This window comes from Schistocerca serialis, chromosome 6 (genome assembly GCF_023864345.2).
Source record: "Schistocerca serialis cubense isolate TAMUIC-IGC-003099 chromosome 6, iqSchSeri2.2, whole genome shotgun sequence".
NCBI lineage: Eukaryota > Metazoa > Arthropoda > Insecta > Orthoptera > Acrididae > Schistocerca > Schistocerca serialis.
In genome coordinates, this window is record NC_064643.1 from 195012317 (window position 1) to 195032940 (window position 20624).

Sequence of the window (20624 nt, forward strand, 5' to 3'; positions counted from 1 at the left end):
TATCAGCTGCAGACAGTACTTGAACCAATTTCAGACGATAAGGTTTCATAACTAACCTTTTTCGTAGGACTCTCCATACAGTTGATTGTGGAATTTGCAGCTCTCTTCTAGCTCTGCGAGTCGATTTTCCTGGGCTGCGAACAAATGCTTGCTGGATGCGTGCTACATTTTCATCACTCGTTCTCGGCCGTCCAGAACTTTTCCCTTTGCACAAACACCCATTCTCTGTAAACTGTTTATACCAACGTTTAATACACCACCTATCAGGAGGTTTAACACCATACTTCGTTCGAAATGCACGCTCAACAACTGTCGTCGATTCACTTCTGCCGTACTCAATAACACAAAAAGCTTTCTGTTGAGCAGTCGCCATCTTAGCATCAACTGACGCTGACGCCTAGTCAACAGCGCCTCAAGCGAACAAATGTACAACTAAATGAAACTTTATAGCTCCCTTAATTCGGCGACAGATAGTGCTTAGCTCTGCCTTTTGTCGTTGCAGAGTTTTAAATTCCTAAAGTTGTGGTATTCTTTTTGAATCACCCTGTACAATTTAAATTGGTAGGCACTGGTGTCAACAAGCTTGGCAATGCACTGGACTTAAAAAACAAAAACACAAATTTCGTTAGTTTACGTGACATCCACGCCTGTTTGGCTAACGCTATACGTTAATATACTTCTGGATACTAGCCGGAAGGCAAACTGGTTTCATCACGAGGAAGGCCACTTCTAATATCGTCAAACCGTGGCCAGGGACAGTACAGTCAAAATGGGCCTTTCAAGAAGCACTGTCCTAGATTAAGAAACGAAACTCGCCAGATACAACACAATCCCGCTGCGCACTTGAGAAATTTACCTGTGAATATGCCTCAGTAACTTGTAGACAAGTTTAAAACTTTACTGGGAGAAATCTTCAATCTGTATGACTCAACATGCTGCAGGACGACATTGCTAACACCGTCCTCTCATCGTGCACCATACCCCAGTAAACAGCCGGTACAACCAGTCCACTGCAGTGCTCGGCACCTCCGCCCTCTTCCACACCGGGCAACGTACCAAGCTTGAACTCCAGCAGAAGTCGCGGCGAGCAAGACTCCTCTCCGCCTCTCTCTCTCTCTCTCTACCCATCTCTCTGTCTCTCCTCTTATTCTGCCTCTCTCTATCTCTCCGCCGTGTTGCGTTAAATCTTCACTTTTCCTCTTCGCGCGCCTCCTGTCGGGCAACGGCAAATACAATAGCGCCACAGTGAAGCAGCTCAGCTTTTGACTGCTCTCATCGGAGATCGATAGGTGCCAACGCACGGCTAACCATCTCTTCCATACGTGTAGTCTAAGTTGACTGATGTTTCATCCTTAGACGTGTATTTCTTTCCGTATAGCTAAAAGTTACTGGGAATGGTGTACGTGATAGTTTATCTAACATTACTGGACCTCTTGAGGCGGAGATTGCGGCGTGCTGAACCCAGATGGCGAGCACGTGCTTTTATAGCCATATCTGCCTTGCTTGGAGAAACGCTGATTCGTGTGCGTGAGTAGCACGGCAGTTTCATAGAAACCTGTAAAACAGGCAGTTAAATTTTGCAGTGGTGTCCCTAGGAACGGGGTACTGGCCATACACCAACATGAGCTTCCGTGCTCCTCATACAGTGTTAGTTTCCTGCAGTCTGAACCGATTTAGGAAAATCGCCCTGCATAGATGACTAATTTACGCAGACGCTTTAGATGATTGAGATAGCAGTGTGAGATAGCATAAGGGATCCTTATCATGTTATCTTTCGAAATCGACCTTTCCATTCCTATATCTCAGCAAAAATTTTATTTTCACAATTGTGTATTTTGTTTGCACAAGAGCGGTTTACTCTGAAACGTTTCTGAGGAATTAGCATAGTAAGCTGGGTCCACATGTAGGCTGCCTGGAGACTACTGTTCTATGGTCTATGTGTCTGGGTCTCGCGGTTAAGGCGCTCAGTCCGGAACCGCGCGACTGCTACGGTCGCAGGTTCGAATCCTGCCTCGGGCATGGATGTGTGTGATGTCCTTAGGTTAGTTAGGTTTAAGTAGTTCTAAGTCCTAGGGGACTGATGACCACAGAAGTTAAGTCCCATAGTGCTCAGAGCCATTTTGAGCCATTCTATGTGTCTGCTGGACAGTCATAACCAAAAATATAAAACGATGTCCGCCTTGTGGGAGTCAGTTTGGCTCTTGGGCACAGGATCAGGCCCGTTACCAACTTCTGTGCCGAGGCTGCGAAGCTGTCGTTTCACATCAGGCGCCAACTCCTTTTACTCCCACACGAACACAGAACGAATAACTTTTTCCACCCAACACTTCGTTGCTCAACACCCATCAGTGAGTAATAAGCTCTTTCGCATTAAGTATAAAAGGATTTGCTTTTAGAAATGAGTACGACAAATGTTGATGTTCACAATACTGAGTGAAAGCCCTTCTTGTCTTCTTAAGTGGCCCAGATTTATTTTCATTAGCGGCCACGTTCAAGAAAGTTCGCACAAGGAATTTAAATTTTGGTAAGCACAGCCATGTTACCGAAGAATATAGACACAGCTTGCAAAATTTCACGTAAGCACTATGAGCCGTATCGGCTCGTATTGATTGTCGTCTGTAGATCGAACCTGAGCCGTGGTAAAGCTTGCCGTTGTGAAGAGAGCGCCGCAGCGTGAAGTGTGAAGCAGTCGCCCTCCGTTTCTGGCAGCTTTGGTGTCTCCCTCTGGTGGGAAAAGGGGAAAGGTTGCCTGTTCACGTGCATTTAAGGGGCACTATGAGCTCGCCAGGGGGGCAGTTGGTCAACCGGGTCAGTGTGGGGCAGTCAGTGTCTGTCTGTCGTCCGGAGTGATAGTATGTGTTAGGCCGCCAGTCTGCTCGAGTTTGTTCAGGCAATGATCATTAGCGGTTGGATCGATCGGTTGGTCGGTCGCGCACTAGACACAAGATCACTTGTCCGTCTTGAGTGTCGTCGCATGTGAGGTCGCCACGTCAGTCCAGTGGCCGCACCGTATAGCGAGGGGTAGTGGCATCGCGGCCGACACGAGAGCAACAGCAGTCAACCCACGACATCGGGCTGGCCGGTGCGAGCTGCGACGCCGTGAGACGGGAGATCGGCGCGCCTTCCTGCGTCCGTTGAAGCGGCTGGCAGCGGACGGTTCGGGAGAGCGTCTTGGGGGTGCTGCACCAAGTCTTCGCCAGACATCGCATTTATTATAATTTAAGTGATTCGTGATGTGTTGTTTCATTTACTTGTTAAATTCTACTTGTTTTCTTGCCCAGTCTCTTCCCCAGCTTGCTCGTCTGTCTCTCGTCCGCATTTGTTAAGCAGTTAGTGTCTGTCTGTCTGACTGTCGGTCTGCTGAACGTTAATAGCTGCCTCTGTCATGTTTGTCGGACTCGGTGTTAACGAATTTATTGCTTGAAGTGTAACGGCCCAATTCCTGAAATATGTTTTTATCTTGCCTATAATCTTGAGAGGCGGTATATGTGTAATGTAGAGCATGTTTGGCCAACCTTGTATATTTTATGTAAGACTGCATTTCATAGGTTTTTATTTAAATGGTCATTTCAGTACATAAAGTTGCCGTCCTTCCACCATAAAAGTTTTTTTTCTCTTTAAATCAAGTTACACATTCGGTGGCAAGTTAATCTTTAATGTTAGTGTGTTGTACCATTTCCATCACTCTTATGGGGTGCATAGTTTATGTGCTTCTGTGAGTTGTTAAAATTTTAATCTGGTGTATTGCAGATTTGCACCAGTGTAGTCCTTCAGAGGTTGCTGTGAGCGGTCGTGACTACGGCCGTGTTAAAAGGGAGAGTCAACGTTCTCAGCCTGAAAGCTCATACAGTCAAAAATTAGTTCTTTCTGCCTCTGAATAAATTGTAACTTGATATTTAGAGGGTGCTTTCTGATTATAATTTTAAATCTGTTTCTTAAAAAAATTCTTTTAGGAAGAAAACTTCCATTTGTTGAAAGAAAATGTGATTAAATGTGTTAACGTTCTTGATGAATCGCTAGTAAATAAAGCAAATTCTTAAGAAAATGTTTTGAAAGTAAATTCACGGTTCAGAACCTCTGGTTCGTTTTCCGTCTGGTCGGTGAGAGGCGCTCTTGCGTCGCGTTTTCCATTCTACAATATCTGCAAGGCGAGCAAATGTGGGACAGACAACCACCGGGAACGAGGAGCAAGGTTGTCTGTTGGAGGAAACGTGTGTTGTCACTCGTCCGTGGTCGGCGTCTTGACCGGTTCATTCTCACTAAACCGTTGCAACGGGAACGACGTTGATTATGATTGAAATTATAATTAAAGCAATACGATTAGCTGCTGACGGGCGTTGATATACATCAAAGGGGATAGTTGAAAATGTGTGCCCTGACCAGGACTCGAACCCGGGATCTCCTGCTTACATGGCAGGCGCTCTATCCATCTCAGTCACCGAGGGCACAGAGGATAGTGCGACTGCAGGGACTTATCGCCGGCATGCTCCCCGTGAGACCTACATTCTCAACTTACAGCCCACACACTACATTCGTAGTGCCCCTGCCATTATACCCATTAATCGCGGCACACAATCCACCGAGTCCCATAAGAGTTCAGGCAATTCGTGTGCATCCGCACTGAAGGAGGTCATCAGCCGGTTAATCTTAACGATATGAAGACGGCATCTGTTCTATCGAACATGTACGAAAGAACAGATGCCATCTTCATATTGATTATGATTAGCTGATTCCAGTGCGATGGAATGGCCCCTCGTCCCTGTTGTCGAGCAATGCTGTGTGATCTAGTTTGGCAGCTTTGGCGGGCTCTGCTGCCACTGCCCTGCCAATGTGAGTCTTCCTTGAGTGTGAATTTGTGCTATCCGGGATGTTTGGATCCGCCTTTAGTGTGGTCTGTATCGGTTACAAAAATTGTATGAGCTTGTCCGCCTCAGTGTTCGCTGAACGCCCCGCGTTGTTTTTCCAAAAAATAACTTAGTTGTGATCATGTGCCGATTTTCGGCACGATTGTGTTCCGGCCGCTAGTGTTAAGGTCGATATTGGCCTCGCCAGAGATACTGGGGAGCCGAGTTGCGGCCAGTGGCCATAACTACGCTCTGCTACGTAAGGGCCACTCGCCGCTAACTCGGCGCCACAGTATCTCTGGCGAGGCCAATATCGACCTTAACACTCGCAGCCGGAACACAATCGTGCCGAAAATTGGGACACCCAAGTCTGACGATTTTTGTGATAACATTTTATTGTTTGGTTTTAAGGTATAGCGGGTAGCGGAGATATTTTCACCGTGGCGTATTTTCTCCCTTAATAGTGTTTCCCGTTCCTAAATAATGCCTAACAGATTTCTGTGCAACCGTTGGGAGTATGAAGGCGGTCGCAGGTGCTACTGGTGCGATCATTAACATTTACGGTTAACGTGCTCTATTAATTACGTTTTGGATTGTAGTGTGGCCAGGTCTATTGGTATACCGGGTGAAATGTCGGAGGGCTGTGAAATTTTCTTCGTTGACAGAGTTGGGTTTCGTAGGGCCAGATTCCTTACCTGATTCTTGGAGCCTAATTGGGTCCGTGGGCAGTCTTCTGCTGGTATCTGACCGTTATATTATTAACAGAAACAGGATTTCAGTCCAGAAGGTCTTTCTAAAAATCTTATTTAAAATCTGCTTGAACTATATTTGTAGCTTGGTTATGTTATTAAACTTCCCGGAAGCACAAACTCAGAACTCAGGGAAGAATCACATGGCGCAGGACAGTAACAGCAGAGCCCGCTAACGCCGCTGAACTAGACCACAACGCGGGTATACTATTTATATTAGACCAAATAAGCCCTCGGTCATAAATATTGAGTCAAAATTGACCAGCTTTCGATGCTACTATGAGCGTCGTCTTCAGAATTAAACTAACTGTTCTAAAACATAATAGATATATAAGACATTAATAAACTGGAAAGAGATGCAGTACTTACAAGCCACATTCTCAAAAAAAAAAAAAAAAAAAAAAAAAAAATCTAACCCAGAAAGGCGACGTACCGGGTTACAACAATAATTAAATAAATAAATAAATAAAAATAAAAAATATTTTGCTATTTTTGAAATTCTTAGTTAGTCTGTTAATCACAGTTTTCCGACTGTTCTTGTAGCTTATTCTGGACTGCTCGTTCGGGAAGCTGTTTGCTGAAAGTCTGTTAACGACAGCCGGTCTCTGTGGCCGAGCAGTTGTAGGCGCTTCAGTCCGGAACCGCGTTGCTGCTACAGTCGCAGCTGCTAATCCTGCCTCGGACTTGGATGTGTGTGCTGTCCTTAGGTTAGTTAGGTTTAAGTAGTTCTAAGTCAGATGTTTAAGTCCCATAGTGCTTAGAGCCATTTGAACCATTTTCTGTTAACGACAAATTACCTGTTGGTGTTTGTAGACACCTTCTTGTCACACGACACTTATTTCACGAGCGCCCTGCTGTTGCCTGGTGGGTTAACTACTGTTAATACAATGTGGACGGCAATTGGTCCAGCTTGACAAGGGTGAGCGCACGAGCGGCACGATATTACTGATCAGCATGTGGGACTCGCCGCTGCTGCGACTTGTGGGAAGCTGCTCAATGGCACCGTGACTACTTCTTAAGTTACACACATCAAAAAAAGTTTTGCATCAGCCTGGGTCCCAGAACTCCTGAAGATAGATGTGGACTGTGGATATTGTATCACAGACACAGTCGCTTTGACTGTTCAGAGATGTCACTAATCCAGCCCAAATATGTAAACAACCGCACATGAGCAGCGCCTATTAGACGGAGAGGGTCTGATAGCCGATCAGTTCCAGTCATTGCACCAGGAAGGAGGGACACGGCTCGTGTTGTCTGTAGTTGAACCATGCCTAGATAGTCAATACCGCGTTTCGATTGCGTCCGCATTGTTACTTCGTACCACGAAGGGCTCTCAACAAGGGAAGTATCTAGGCGTCTCGGAGTGAACCAAAGCTATGTTGTTCGGACGTGGAGGAGATACATAGAGGAACTGCAGATGACGTGCCTCGCTTAGGCCGCCCAAGGGCTACTACTGCAGTGGATGACCGCTACCTACGGATTATGGCTCGGAGGAACCCTGACAGCAGCGCCACCATGTTGAATAATGCTTTTCGTGCAGCCACAGGACGTCGTGTTACTACTCAAACTGTGCGTAGTAGGCTGCATGACGTGCAACTTCACTCACGACGTCCATAGCGAGCTCCATCTTTTCAACCATGTCACCATGCTTCGCCTACAGATGGGCCGAAGAACATGCCGAATGGACCGCTCAGGATTGGCATGCCGTTCTCTTCACTGCTGTGTATCGCATATGCCTTCAACTAGACAATCGTCGCAGACGTTTTGAGGCAACACTGTCCAGCGAGTGCAGCAAGGTGGAGGTTTCATGATGGCTTGGGGTGGCATTAAGAGGGGCCGACGTACGCCACTGGTGCACATGGGAGGCGCCGTAGCGGCTGTACGATACGTGAATGCCACCCACTGACTGATAGTGCCACCATACCGGCTGCATATTGGCGAGGCATTCGTCTTCATGGACGACAATTCGCGCCCCAATTGTGCACATCTTGTGAATGACTTCCTTCGGGGTAACGTCATCGCTCGACTAGAGTGGCCAGCGTGTTTTCCAGACATTAATCCTGTCGAACATGCTTGGGATAAATTGAAAATGGCTGTTTATGGACGACGGGACCCATCAACCATTCTGAGGGTTCTGCGCCGAATCGCCATTGAGAAGTGGGACAATCTGGACCACCGGTGCCTTGATGAACTTGTGGATGGTATGCCATGAGGAATACAGGCATGCATCAATGTAAGAGGACGTGCTACTGGATATAAGCGGTACCAGTGCGTACAGCAATCTGGATCACCACCTCAGAAGGTCTTACTGTATGGTGGTACAACAGGCAATGTGTAGTATTCATGAGCAATAAAAAGGGCTGAAATGATGTTTATGTTGATCTCTATTCCAATTTTCTGTTTAGGTTCCGGAACTCTCGTAACCGAGCTTGTAGAAAACTTTACATGTCTAAAACTTTTCTTCACTGGTTCGCGTGGGTACATATCTGTTCAGAGTTTGCTACTTTTTATCCTTTGGCTTGGGTCGCTTGTGGTGGCGTGTCCTTTGTGTACGAAGTTTTCCCTAGTCAGCCGGACCATTTGCTGGCTCTTGTAATCGCTTACATTTGTCAGCTCTCTCAATGGACAAAGTTAAACATTGGTCTGTAATCCAAAACCATTCCGTTAGCTCGAAAAATTTAAAGTTGTATAAATATTTTTACTATGTTCGTGGTAGTCGTTGTTACATTTCACTTTTAAAATATTGCTTTAAATTTTTCAGGTCTCTTAAAGAACAGCGTTAAATCTTCCATCTGTAATTTAAAACTATTGTGTTAAACTGGGACATTTAAGGTACCATATTGTGTTGAAATATTTTCTGTCGTTATTGAGTTGGTGCAGCTAAGTGCGCCTTTGAATTTAAAACATTCCAAAGTTGTAAAAATTGCTTCTTTCTGAAAGATTGTTCAATTGTGTTTTACTATTGTACCTTCTTTCTTTCAAAAATAATGTTTAATAAATGTGAATCACTTGGTAAATAATGAATAATGTCATATTTTGCGGCCTAGCCCTTCCATGAATTCCTGTTAACCTGGCTTGCTGCAGTTAACTTTATTTTGAACGTCCCTCCCGGGTTGAAATCCTGATTCTGTTAATATTATAACGGCCAACTACTGGTAGAAGGCGGCCCACAGAACCAATCTGGCTCCAAGAATTAGGTAGGGAATCTCGCTTAGATCTGGCCAGGATCAGAATCTAAAACATAATTAAAAGAGGACATTAGTCATTAAGGTTCATTACAGTGGCAGTAGCAGCTGCGTTCGCCGTCACATTCCCACCGCTTGCACAAGGCGGCGACAAGAATAATGCTAGGCATCATTTAGCGAGGAGAAATAGTGTTAAGGGAGCAGGTTCACAAGACGAAAATATTACAGCGAATATAACTCATCTACCGGAGGTATCTTAAAACCAAACAGTAGAAGACTATCATCACAGTCGTCAGACCTGGGAATCAGAACCAAATTATTTTTCAGAAAAGCAACACAGAGCGCTCAGCGAACATCGTGATGGGCACGATCAAAAAGATATCGTAAACGAAACAGACCACACTAACGGTGGATCCAAACTTCCCCGAAAGCACATATTTAGATATCAAGGAAGAATCAAATGCGACAGGGCAGTAACAGCAGAGCTCGGTAACGCCGCCAAACTAGATCACAGAACACGGGTCGACTGCAGGAAAAAGGTTCCCTTTCAGCGTACCGGAATCAGCTAATCATAATCAAAGTCGTTTTCCTTGCAACGGTTCCCTTAGACCGAATCGCTCAAGACACCAACCATCGGCGCTTGACAACACACGTTTCCTCCGACGGACTCTCTTCCTCTTCGTCCTCCGGTGGCTGTCCGTTCCCCACTCGCTGGCCTCGCTAACATCCATGATAAGAAGATTGCAGCACTGCATTGATACCAATGGTCATCACTTCGGACACCTTCTGTAAATGGACGTTCATGCCACCTTTGTGACCTTCGTTGACCTTCAAAGACCTTACTGTTACACATCACTGGATTCGTCTTGATAGCCGCTATCAGAAAATACGTACCATACTATAGCAGAACAGGGAATCAGCTATCATAAAGCGGTTACTGCATCGATGATTTCAGCCGTAAATAGAAATATTAAAAAAGGTAGGAAGATTTTTCTGTGTAGCAAAAGTTACAAAAAGCAGATTACAGAGTACCTGACGGCTCAACACAAAAGTTTTGTCTCAAGTACAGATAGTGTTGAGGATCAGTGGACAAAGTTCAAAACCATCGTACAATATGCGTTAGATGAGTATGTGCCAAGCCCGCATCTCGTGGTCGTGCGGTAGCGTTCTCGCTTCCCACGCCCGGGTTCCCGGGTTCGATTCCCGGCGGGGTCAGGGATTTTCTCTGCCTCGTGATGGCTGGGTGTTGTGTGATGTCCTTAGGTTAGTTAGGTTTAAGTAGTTCTAAGTTCTAGGGGACTGATGACCATAGATGTTAAGTCCCATAGTGCTCAGAGCCATTTTTTGAAGTATGTGCCAAGCTAGATCGTAAGAGATGGAAAAGAGCCACCGTGGTACAACAACCGAATTAGAAAACTGCTGCGGAAGCAAAGGGAACTTCACAGCAAACATAAACATAGCCAAAGCCTTGCAGCCAAACAAAAATTACGCGAAGTGAAATGTAGTGTGAGGAGGGCTATGCGAGAGGCGTTCAATGAGTTCGAAAGTAAAGTTCTACGTACTGACTTGGCAGAAAATCCTAAGAAATTTTGGTCTTACGTCAAAGCGGTAGGTGGATCAAAACAAAATGTCCAGACACTCTGTAACCAAAATGGTACTGAAATAGAGGATGCCACACCAAAGGCCGAGATACTAAATGTCTTTTTCCAATGCTGTTTCACAGAGGAAGACTGCACTGTAGTTCCTTCTGTAGATTGTCGTGCAGTTGACAAAATGGTAGATATCGAAATAGACCACAGAGGGATAGAGAAACAATTAAAATCGCTCAAAAGACGAAAGGCCGCTGGACCTGATGGGATACCAGTTCGATTTTACACAGAGTACGCGAATGAACGTGCCCCCATTCTTGCAACGGTGTACCGTAGGTCTCTAGAAGAGCGTAGCGTTCCAAAGGATTGGAAAAGGGCACAGGTCATCTCCGTTTTCAAGAAGGGACGTCGAACAGATGTGCAGAACTATAGACCTATATCTCTAACGTCGATCAGTTGTAGAATTTTGGAACACGTATTATGTTCGAGTATAATGACTTTTCTGGAGACTAGAAATCTACTCTGTGGGAATCAGCATTGGTTTCGAAAACGACGGTCGTGTGAAACCCAGCTCACGCTATTCGTCCACGAGACTCAAAGGGCCATAAAGACGGGTTCACAGGTAGATGCCGTGTTTCTTGATTTCCGCAAGGCGTTCGATACAGTTCCCCTTTTTTTTTATCATCAGTCTACTGACTGGTTTGATGCGGCCCGCCACAAATTCCTTTCCTGTGCTAACCTCTTCTTCTCAGAGTAGCAATTGCAACCTACGTCCTCAATTATTTGCTTGACGTATTCCAATCTCTGTTTTCCTCTACAGTTTTTGCTCTCCACAGCTCCCTCTAGTACCATGGAAGTCATTCCCTCATGTCTTAGTAGATGTCCTATCATCCTGTCCCTTCTCCTTATCAGTGTTTGCCACATATTCATTTCCTCTCCGATTCTGCATAGAACCTCCTCATTCCTTACCTTATCAGTCCACCTAAGTTTCACCATTCGTCTATAGCACCACATCTCAAATGCTTCGATTCTCTTCTGTTCTGGTTTTCCCACAGTCCATGTTTCACTACCATACAATTCTGTACTCCAGACGTACATCCTCAGAAATTTCTTCCTCAAATTAAGGCCGGTATTTGATATTAGTAGACTTCTCTTGGCCAGAAATGCCTTCTTTGCCATAGCGAGTCTGCTTTTGATGTCCTCCTTGCTCCGTCCGTCATTGGTTATTTTACTGCCTAGGTAGCAGAATTCCTTAACTTCACTGACTTCGTGACCATCAATCCTGATGTTAAGTTTCTCGCTGTTCTCATTTCTACTACTTCTCATTACCTTCGTCTTTCTCCGATTTACTCTCAAACCATACTATGTACTCATTAGACTGTTCATTCCGTTCAGCAGATCATTTAATTCTTCTTCACTTTCACTCAGGATAGCAATGTCATCAGCGAATCGTATCATTGATATCGTTTCAGCTTGTATTTTAGTTCCACTCCTGAACCTTTCTTTTATTTCCATCATTCCTTCCTCGATGTACTGATTGAAGAGTAGGGGTGAAAGGCTACAGCCTTGTCTTACACCCTTCTTAATAAGAGCACTTCGTTCTTGATCGCCCACTCTTATTATTCCGTTGGTTGTTGTACATATTGTATATGACCCGCCTCTCCCTATAGCTTACTCCTGCTTTTTTCAGAATCTCGAACAGCTTCCACCATTTTATATTGTCGAACGCTTTTTCCAGGTCGACAAATCCTATGACCGTGTCTTGATTTTTCTTTAGCCTTGCTTCCATTATTAGCCGTAACGTCAGAATTGCCTCTCTCGTCCCTTTACTTTTCCTAAAGCCAAACTGATCTTCCCCTAGCGATTTCTCAATTTTCTTTTCCATTCATCTGTATATTACTCTTGTAAGCAGCTTCGATGCATGAGCTGTTAAGCTGATTGTGCGATAATTCTCGCACTTGTCAGCTCCTGCCGTCTTCGGAATTGTGTGGATGATGCTTTTCCGAAAGTCAGATGGTATGTCGCCAGACTCATATATTCTACACACCAACGTGAATAGTCGTTTTGTTGTCACTTCCCCCAAAGATTTTAGAAATTATGATGGAGTGTTATCTATGCCTTCTGCCTTATTTGACCGTAAGCCCTCCAAAGCTCTTTTAAATTCCGATTCTAATACTGGATCCCCTATCTCTTCTAAATCGACTCCTGTTTCTTCTTCTATCACATCAGACAAATCTTCACCCTCATAGAGGCTTTCAATGTGTTCTTTCCACCTATCTGCTCTCTCCTCTGCATTTAACAGTGGAATTCCCGTTGCACTCTTAATGTTACCACCGTTACTTTTAGTGTCACCAAAGGTTGTTTTGACTTTCCTGTATGCTGTGTCTGTCCTTCCGACAATCATATCTTTTTCGATGTTTTCGCATTTTTCCTGCAGCCATTTCGTCTTAGCTTCCCTGCACTTCATATTTATTTCATTCCTCAGCGCCGGCCGAAGTGGCCGTGCGGTTAAAGGCGCTGCAGTCTGGAACCGCAAGACCGCTACGGTCGCAGGTTCGAATCCTGCCTCGGGCATGGATGTTTGTGATGTCCTTAGGTTAGTTAGGTTTAACTAGTTCTAAGTTCTAGGGGACTAATGACCTCAGCAGTTGAGTCCCATAGTGCTCAGAGCCATTTGAACCATTTTAGCCATTCCTCAGCGACTTGTATTTCTGTATTCCTGATTTTCCCGGAACATGTTTGTGCTTCCTTCTTTCATCAATCAACTGAAGTATTTCTTCTGTTACCCATGGTTTCTTTGCAGCTACCTTCTTTGTACCTATGTTTTCCTTCCCAACTTCTGTGATGGCCCTTTTTAGAGATGTCCATTCCTCTTCAACTGTACTGCCTACTGCGCTATTCCTTATTGCTGTATCTATAGCGTTAGAGAACTTCAAACGTATCTCATCATTCCTTAGTACTTCCGCATCCCACTTCTTTGCGTATTGATTCTTCCTGACTAATGTCTTGAACTTCAGCCTACTCTTCATCACTACTACACTCCTGGAAATGGAAAAAAGAACACATTGACACCGGTGTGTCAGACCCACCATACTTGCTCCGGACACTGCGAGAGGGCTGTACAAGCAATGATCACACGCACGGCACAGCGGACACACCAGGAACCGCGGTGTTGGCCGTCGAATGGCGCTAGCTGCGCAGCATTTGTGCACCGCCGCCGTCAGTGTCAGCCAGTTTGCCGTGGCATACGGAGCTCCATCGCAGTCTTTAACACTGGTAGCATGCCGCGACAGCGTGGACGTGAACCGTATGTGCAGTTGACGGACTTTAAGCGAGGGCGTATAGTGGGCATGCGGGAGGCCGGGTGGACGTACCGCCGAATTGCTCAACACGTGGGGCGTGAGGTCTCCACAGTACATCGATGTTGTCGCCAGTGGTCGGCGGAAGGTGCACGTGCCCGTCGATCTGGGACCAGACCGCAGCGACGCACGGATGCACGCCAAGACCGTAGGACCCTACGCAGTGCCGTAGGGGACCGCACCGCCACTTCCCAGCAAATTAGGGATACTGTTGCTCCTGGGGTATCGGCGAGGACCATCCGCAACCGTCTCCATGAAGCTGGGCTACGGTCCCGCACACCGTTAGGCTGTCTTCCGCTCACGCCCCAACATCGTGCAGCCCGCCTCCAGTGGTGTCGCGACAGGCGTGAATGGAGGGACGAATGGAGACGTGTCGTCTTCAGCGATGAGAGTCGCTTCTGCCTTGGTGCCAATGATGGTCGTATGCGTGTTTGGCGCCGTGCAGGTGAGCGCCACAATCAGGACTGCATACGACCGAGGCACACAGGGCCAACACCCGGCATCATGGTGTGGGGAGCGATCTCCTATACTGGCCGTACACCACTGGTGATCGTCGAGGGGACACTGAATAGTGCACGGTACACCCAAACCGTCATCGAACCCATCGTTCTACCATTCCTAGACCGGCAAGGGAACTTGCTGTTCCAACAGGACAATGCACGTCCGCATGTATCCCGTGCCACCCAACGTGCTCTAGAAGGTGTAAGTCAACTACCCTGGCCAGCAAGTTCTCCGGATCTGTCCCCCATTGAGCATGTTTGGGACTGGATGAAGCGTCGTCTCACGCGGTCTGCACGTCCAGCACGAACGCTGGTCCAACTGAGGCGCCAGGTGGAAATGGCATGGCAAGCCGTTCCACAGGACTACATCCAGCATCTCTACGATCGTCTCCATGGGAGAATAGCAGCCTGCATTGCTGCGAAAGGTGGATATACACTGTACTAGTGCCGACATTGTGCATGCTCTGTTGCCTGTGTCTATGTGCCTGTGGTTCTGTCAGTGTGATCATGTGATGTATCTGACCCCAGGAATGTGTCAATAAAGTTTCCCCTTCCTGGGACAATGAATTCACGGTGTTCTTATTTCAATTTCCAGGAGTTTATATTGTGATCTGAGTATATATCTGCTCCTGGGTACGCCTTACAGTCCAGTATCGGGTTTCCGATTCTCTGTCTGACCATGATGTAATCTAATTGAAATCTTCCCGTATCTCCCGGCCTTTTCCAAGTATACCTCCTCCTCTTGTGATTCTTGAACAGCGTATTCGCTATTACTAGCTGAAACTTGTTACAGAACTCGATTATCCTTTCTCCTCTTTCATTCCTTGTCACAAGCCCATATTCTCCTGTAACCTTTTCTTCTACTCCTTCCCCTACAACTGCATTCCAGTCGGCCATGACTATTAGATTTTCGTCCCCCTTTATATACTGCATTACCCTTTCAAAATCCTCATACACTTTCTCTATCTGTTCATCTTCAGCTTGCGACGTCGGCATGTATACCTGAACTATCGTTGTCGGTGTTGGTCTGCTGTCGATTCTGATTAGAACAACCCGGTCACTGAACTGTTCACAGTAATATACCTTCCTATTCATAACGAATCCAACACCTGTTATACCATTTTCTGCTGCTGTTGATACGAGGGCTGTCCAGAAAGTAAGTTACGATTGATCGCCAAATGAAAATCACTGTGAAAATAAGAAATGTTTCATTTGTAACAGTTAGCTACACCTTTCTGCTACTTCTCTACGTAGTCGCCTTTCTGACTCAGACATTCGTCGTAGCGTTGTACCAACTCTCCAATACCCTCATCATAGAAGGCAGCCGCCAGTGCTTTCCGCCAATTCTCTACGCTGGCCTAAAGCTCGTTGTCTGTACCAAAATGTTGTCTTCATAACCAGCGGTTCGTTTGAGCAGTGGGAGACAATTACGGGCTGTATTGTGGGTAACCAAACATTTCCAATTGAAACGATGCAGGAACATTTTCATTGCCCCTGCAGAATGAGGCTGAGAATTGTCTTGAAACCGCACGACAGTTATGTAATGTTGGTTGCATAGCTTCAGGGGAAAATTCTCACCAGGCCCCCGTACTTGGCGGGAGACACTATTTTCTATAACACCTTTACGCGCTTACTAAGAGCTCAGGAATGAAAAGAGCGACATAATTCTACCTAGTGTCATACTAGAGACACGGCCCAACACATCTTTGCAAAGCTTTATCGGATTTTCAGAGTCGTTTCCATTTCGCAACCGATCGTAACTTACAGCCCTCGTATTACCCGATACTCATCTGACCAGAAATGCTTGTCTTCCTTCCACTTCACTTCACTGACCCCTACTATATCTAGATTGAGCCTTTGCATTTCCCTTTTCAGATTTTCTAGTTTCCCTACCACGTTCAAGCTTCTGACATTCCAAGCCCCAACTCGTAGAACGTTTCCTTTCGTTGATTATTCAATCTTTTTCTCATGGTAACCTCCCCCTTGGCAGTCCCCTCCCGGAGATCCAAATGGGGGACTATTCCGGAATCTTTTGCCAATGGAGAGGTCATCATGACACTTCTTCAATTACAGGCCACATGTCCTGTGGATACACGTAACGTGTCTTTAATGCAGTGGTTTCCATTGCCTTCTGCATCCTCATGTCGTTGATCATTGCTGATTCTTCGACCTTTAGGGGCAATTTCGCACCCCTAGGACAAGAGAGTGCCCTGAACCTGTAACCGCCCCTCCGCCCTCTTTGACAAGGCCGTTGGCAGAATGAGACTGACTTCTTATGCCGGAAGTCTTCGGCCTCCAATGCTGATTATTTATCAAATTTTAGGCGGTGGCGGGGATCGAACCCGGGACCGAAGACGTTTTGATTATGAATCAAAGACTCTACCCCTAGACCACAATCGTTTAATGGACAAAATAAGAGCATATGGACTATCAGACCAATTGTGTGATTGGATTGGAGAGTTCCTAGATAACAGAACGCAGCATGTCATTCTCAATGGAGAGACGTCTTCCGAAGTAAGAGTGATTTCAGGTGTGCCGCAGGGGAGTGTCATAGGACCGTTGCTATTCACAATATACATAAATGACTTTGTGGATCACATCGGAAGTTCACTGAGGCTTTTTGCAGATGATTCTGTGGTGTAGCGACAGGTTGTAACAATGGAAAATTGTATTGAAATGCTGGAGGATCTGCAGCGAATTGACGCGTGGTGCAGGGAATGGCAATTGAATCTCAATGTAGACAAGTGTAATGTGCTGCGAATACATAGAAGGATATATCCTTTATCATTTAGCTACAAAATAGCAGGTCAGCAACCGGAAGCAGTTAATTCCATAAATTATCTGGAAGTACGCATTAGGAGTGATTGAAAATGGAGTGATCATATAAAGTTGATCGTCGGTAAAGCAGATGCCAGACTGAGATTCATTGGAAGAATCCTAAGGAAATGCAATCCGAAAACAAAGGAAGTAGGTTACAGTACGCTTGTTCGCCCAGTGCTTGAATACTGCTCAGCAGTGTGGGATCCGTACCAGATAGGGTTGATAGAAGAGATAGAGAAGATCCAACGGAGAGCAGCGCGCTTCGTTACAGGATCATTTAGTAATCGCGCAAGCGTTACGGAGATGATAGATAAACTCCAGTGGAAGACTCTGCAGGAGAGACGCTCAGTAGCTCAGTACGGGCTGTTGTTAAAGTTTCGAGAACATACCTTCACCGAAAAGTCAAGCAGTATATTGCTCCCTCTTACCTATATCTCGCGAAGAGACCATGAGGATAAAATCAGAGAGATTAGAGCCCACACAGATGCATACCGACAATCCTTCTTTCCACGAACAATACGAGACTGGAATAGAAGGGAGAACCGATAGAGGTACTCAAGGTAACCCCTCGCCACACACCCTCAGGTGGCTTGCGGAGTATGGATGTAGATGTAGATGTAGATCCCATAAAAAAAAAGCAGTTGACCTTCATATCTCTGACGCGACCCCACCTAGCAACAAAAAACCAACTTCATTTATGGCCCCCGTTGTCCCATGCAACATTTGTCCCACAAGCGTTTCAGCTACTATCATACTTTCGGAGTTATTCTAGGTGGCTATAGTTAGTGACACCCTCCATACATCTTTTTAATTTCTGTATAGATTTTTTTAGCTGTGAGATGTCGCAAAGGTATTCATCTCACTCTGTTTAGTACTGGCACTCAAGTTCTCGACGTTGTGTGCAGAACTGAATGACAGCATTTCAGCACCAAGAGAAGAGGAAGTTAACTTTATAAGCTGGGAATTTTGGGCAAGCTCGAATTCCAGAACCACACATCACTGCTGAAATAAGGAATACGCGATGCTGAAGCCATAAAACATGGACTATGGAGCAATGGAAGTGAGTCATTTGGTCGGCTGAGTCTTGTTTCGCACTGTTTAGAACTTCTGGCCGAGTTAGCGTCTAAAGAATGGAGCCTGGCGCGATTTCGTGATGATTTGAGCTGTCATAGCGTGGTTTTCAGTGTGCCCCATTGTTATTCTGCAACATGGCACTACTGCCAGGGTTATGTGATCATTTTCGCTTATAAAGTCCATCCCATGGCACATTGTTTGTTCGCCAATGGTGATGCTGTGTTTCAAGACGACAGGGTCTCTGTTCACATGTTTACAACGTCCAGAACTGGTTTTGTGAGCACGGGGATGAGTTGTGACGATCTCTTCTGGGCACCGCAGTCACCAGATCTCACTATATTTGTGCCTTCGTGATCTAGTTTGTAGAGACGATCGCTTGATCACTATTCATCTCCATCGTCTTTACCGGAAGTTGCCACTATTTATCAGAGAGAACTGGCTTCCTTTGAAAACCGAACAGGATTTGCGTTTACCCACTGCGGGACGACTGGGAGCAGTTCTCAATGCCCACCGTTTTCCTGCACTGTGTTAGGCGTGCTAATGTGTTGTGTTTTTGGCGTTTCCGTATTTTGTACACCCCCTGCGGCTTGTGCTAGCCCATTCAATGTAGCTGACAGTACATATTATTTCAGTATCACGAACTTAAGAACACAGTTTGATGTTTCACAATGACATTCAGTTTACAATTTGTTACGTGCCGGCTATCGGCTGTCCAGCCCGTCTTGAAACAACAGTGAGTCTCTAGTTTTGTGTAGAAGGTCTAGAAGACCGAAAGCTAGTTCGTCACGAACTGTAAGGTATATATTGTTGTAAAATAACGGTATTGTGTTCAAATGGCTCTGAGCGCTATGGGACTTAACTTATAAGGTTATCAGTCCCCTAGAACTTAGAACTACATAAACCTAACTAACGTAAGGACATCATACACATCCATGCCCGAGGCAGGATTCGAACCTGTGACGTAGCGGTCGCGCGGCTCGCGCTCGGCCACCCCGGCCGGCTAACAGTATTGTGTACTTCAGCTTGTAATACGGCAATGTTCCTCAAAGAGACGACGGATTATTCCATAAATATACCCTTAGTATCATGGTCATCAAAATTATCATCAGCCGCGCGTTGTGGACGCGTGGTTAGAGGCGCCACGTCACGGATTGCGCAGCCCCTCCCGCCGGAGGTTTGAGTCCTCTCTTGGGCCTGTGCTGTTATTAGCAATGGTTATTTTAGTTTAAGTAGCGTGTAAGTCTAGGGAGCGATGACCTCAGCAATTTGGTCCCTTAGGAATTCACAGAAATTTGCACATGTTTTTAAAATTGTCATCGTTATTAGGTTGGATCTTAAGCCTTTTCTTCCCAGTGTCGTCTCGGTCACACTATATTACGTTTCTGCTTTAAAAATTGGACTGTCCGGTAAACTGGCATACGGCTGGGAGAACAATGCTGACAACATGGCCTTCCATATTCGCATCCAGTGACGTCTATGGGCTGAGGATGACACGGCTGCCGGTCGGTACCGTTGGGTCTTCGTGGCCTGTTCGAGTGGAGTTTGGTTTAGTTCAAAATTGGGTTGACCTCCTGCGGGCTGTTAATGAAAAGAACGATTTTTGAAGAAACTGGTTCCATTGAGTTTTGACAGTTGAGATCATGCTGTCATCTTCCTTTTCAATAACTGGAACTTTTTACTGTAACGCTGGAGCTCATCTTCCGTTTCATCTACGAGGACTAAGAGAACGTTAATAATATAGATGTTTTAATTCCCACAACCAAAGGTGCGTGTCTTTTCCAATTCTTTGAACAGAGAATCGATATAAAGAATACGGGATTGGTGATGAACTGCACAATTGAATATCAACAGAACTTTTAAGTAAAGTCAGTTATAAATGAGTTTTTAATTTGATTGCTGTTACTGTACAGAAACATACATTTTAATTAAATTACCAAATAAAAAATCGTGTTTAAACACAGCAATAATAAAGCACAGTTTGGCATTGCAGCATGTTTGCACTAAGTGTATTGCACTTGTTGCATGACTGGACACGTTGTTGGTAGTCAAGAGGAAGCCCAAGTGCAGCCATGCATGTAACGGTGTTCGCGTGAACAGCATTTTGTTTTAATTGCCACTGTATTGAACTAAGTGGTTGCTGATTTAAATATCGCGCTACTGAGCAGTGACGCTATTCATCCCATACTGTTCTCAGCCATTCTGTCACAAATGTCAGCGCCATCTAGTACGTAGCAGTGTCACTGCCCATGCGTCAACACCAAACCCGTGTTAAAACCGGTCCCTTATACTTCACTCAGATCGTCGAAGTGTGTTAGAAAGGCAAGCCAAGTACAGACACGGTGAGCTGTTTGGGGTCATCAGTGAGCCAAGCATCGGCTCCAATTGACAGTTGTTTCACCGCTGTTTGACGCTGTAACATAGCAAGCACTGCAGAGTTCCGTTAGAGTGAGTAGCTTGCCTTTTCTGCTTCATTATAGAGGCACTGTCCGCGCAGTCTGTCTCGG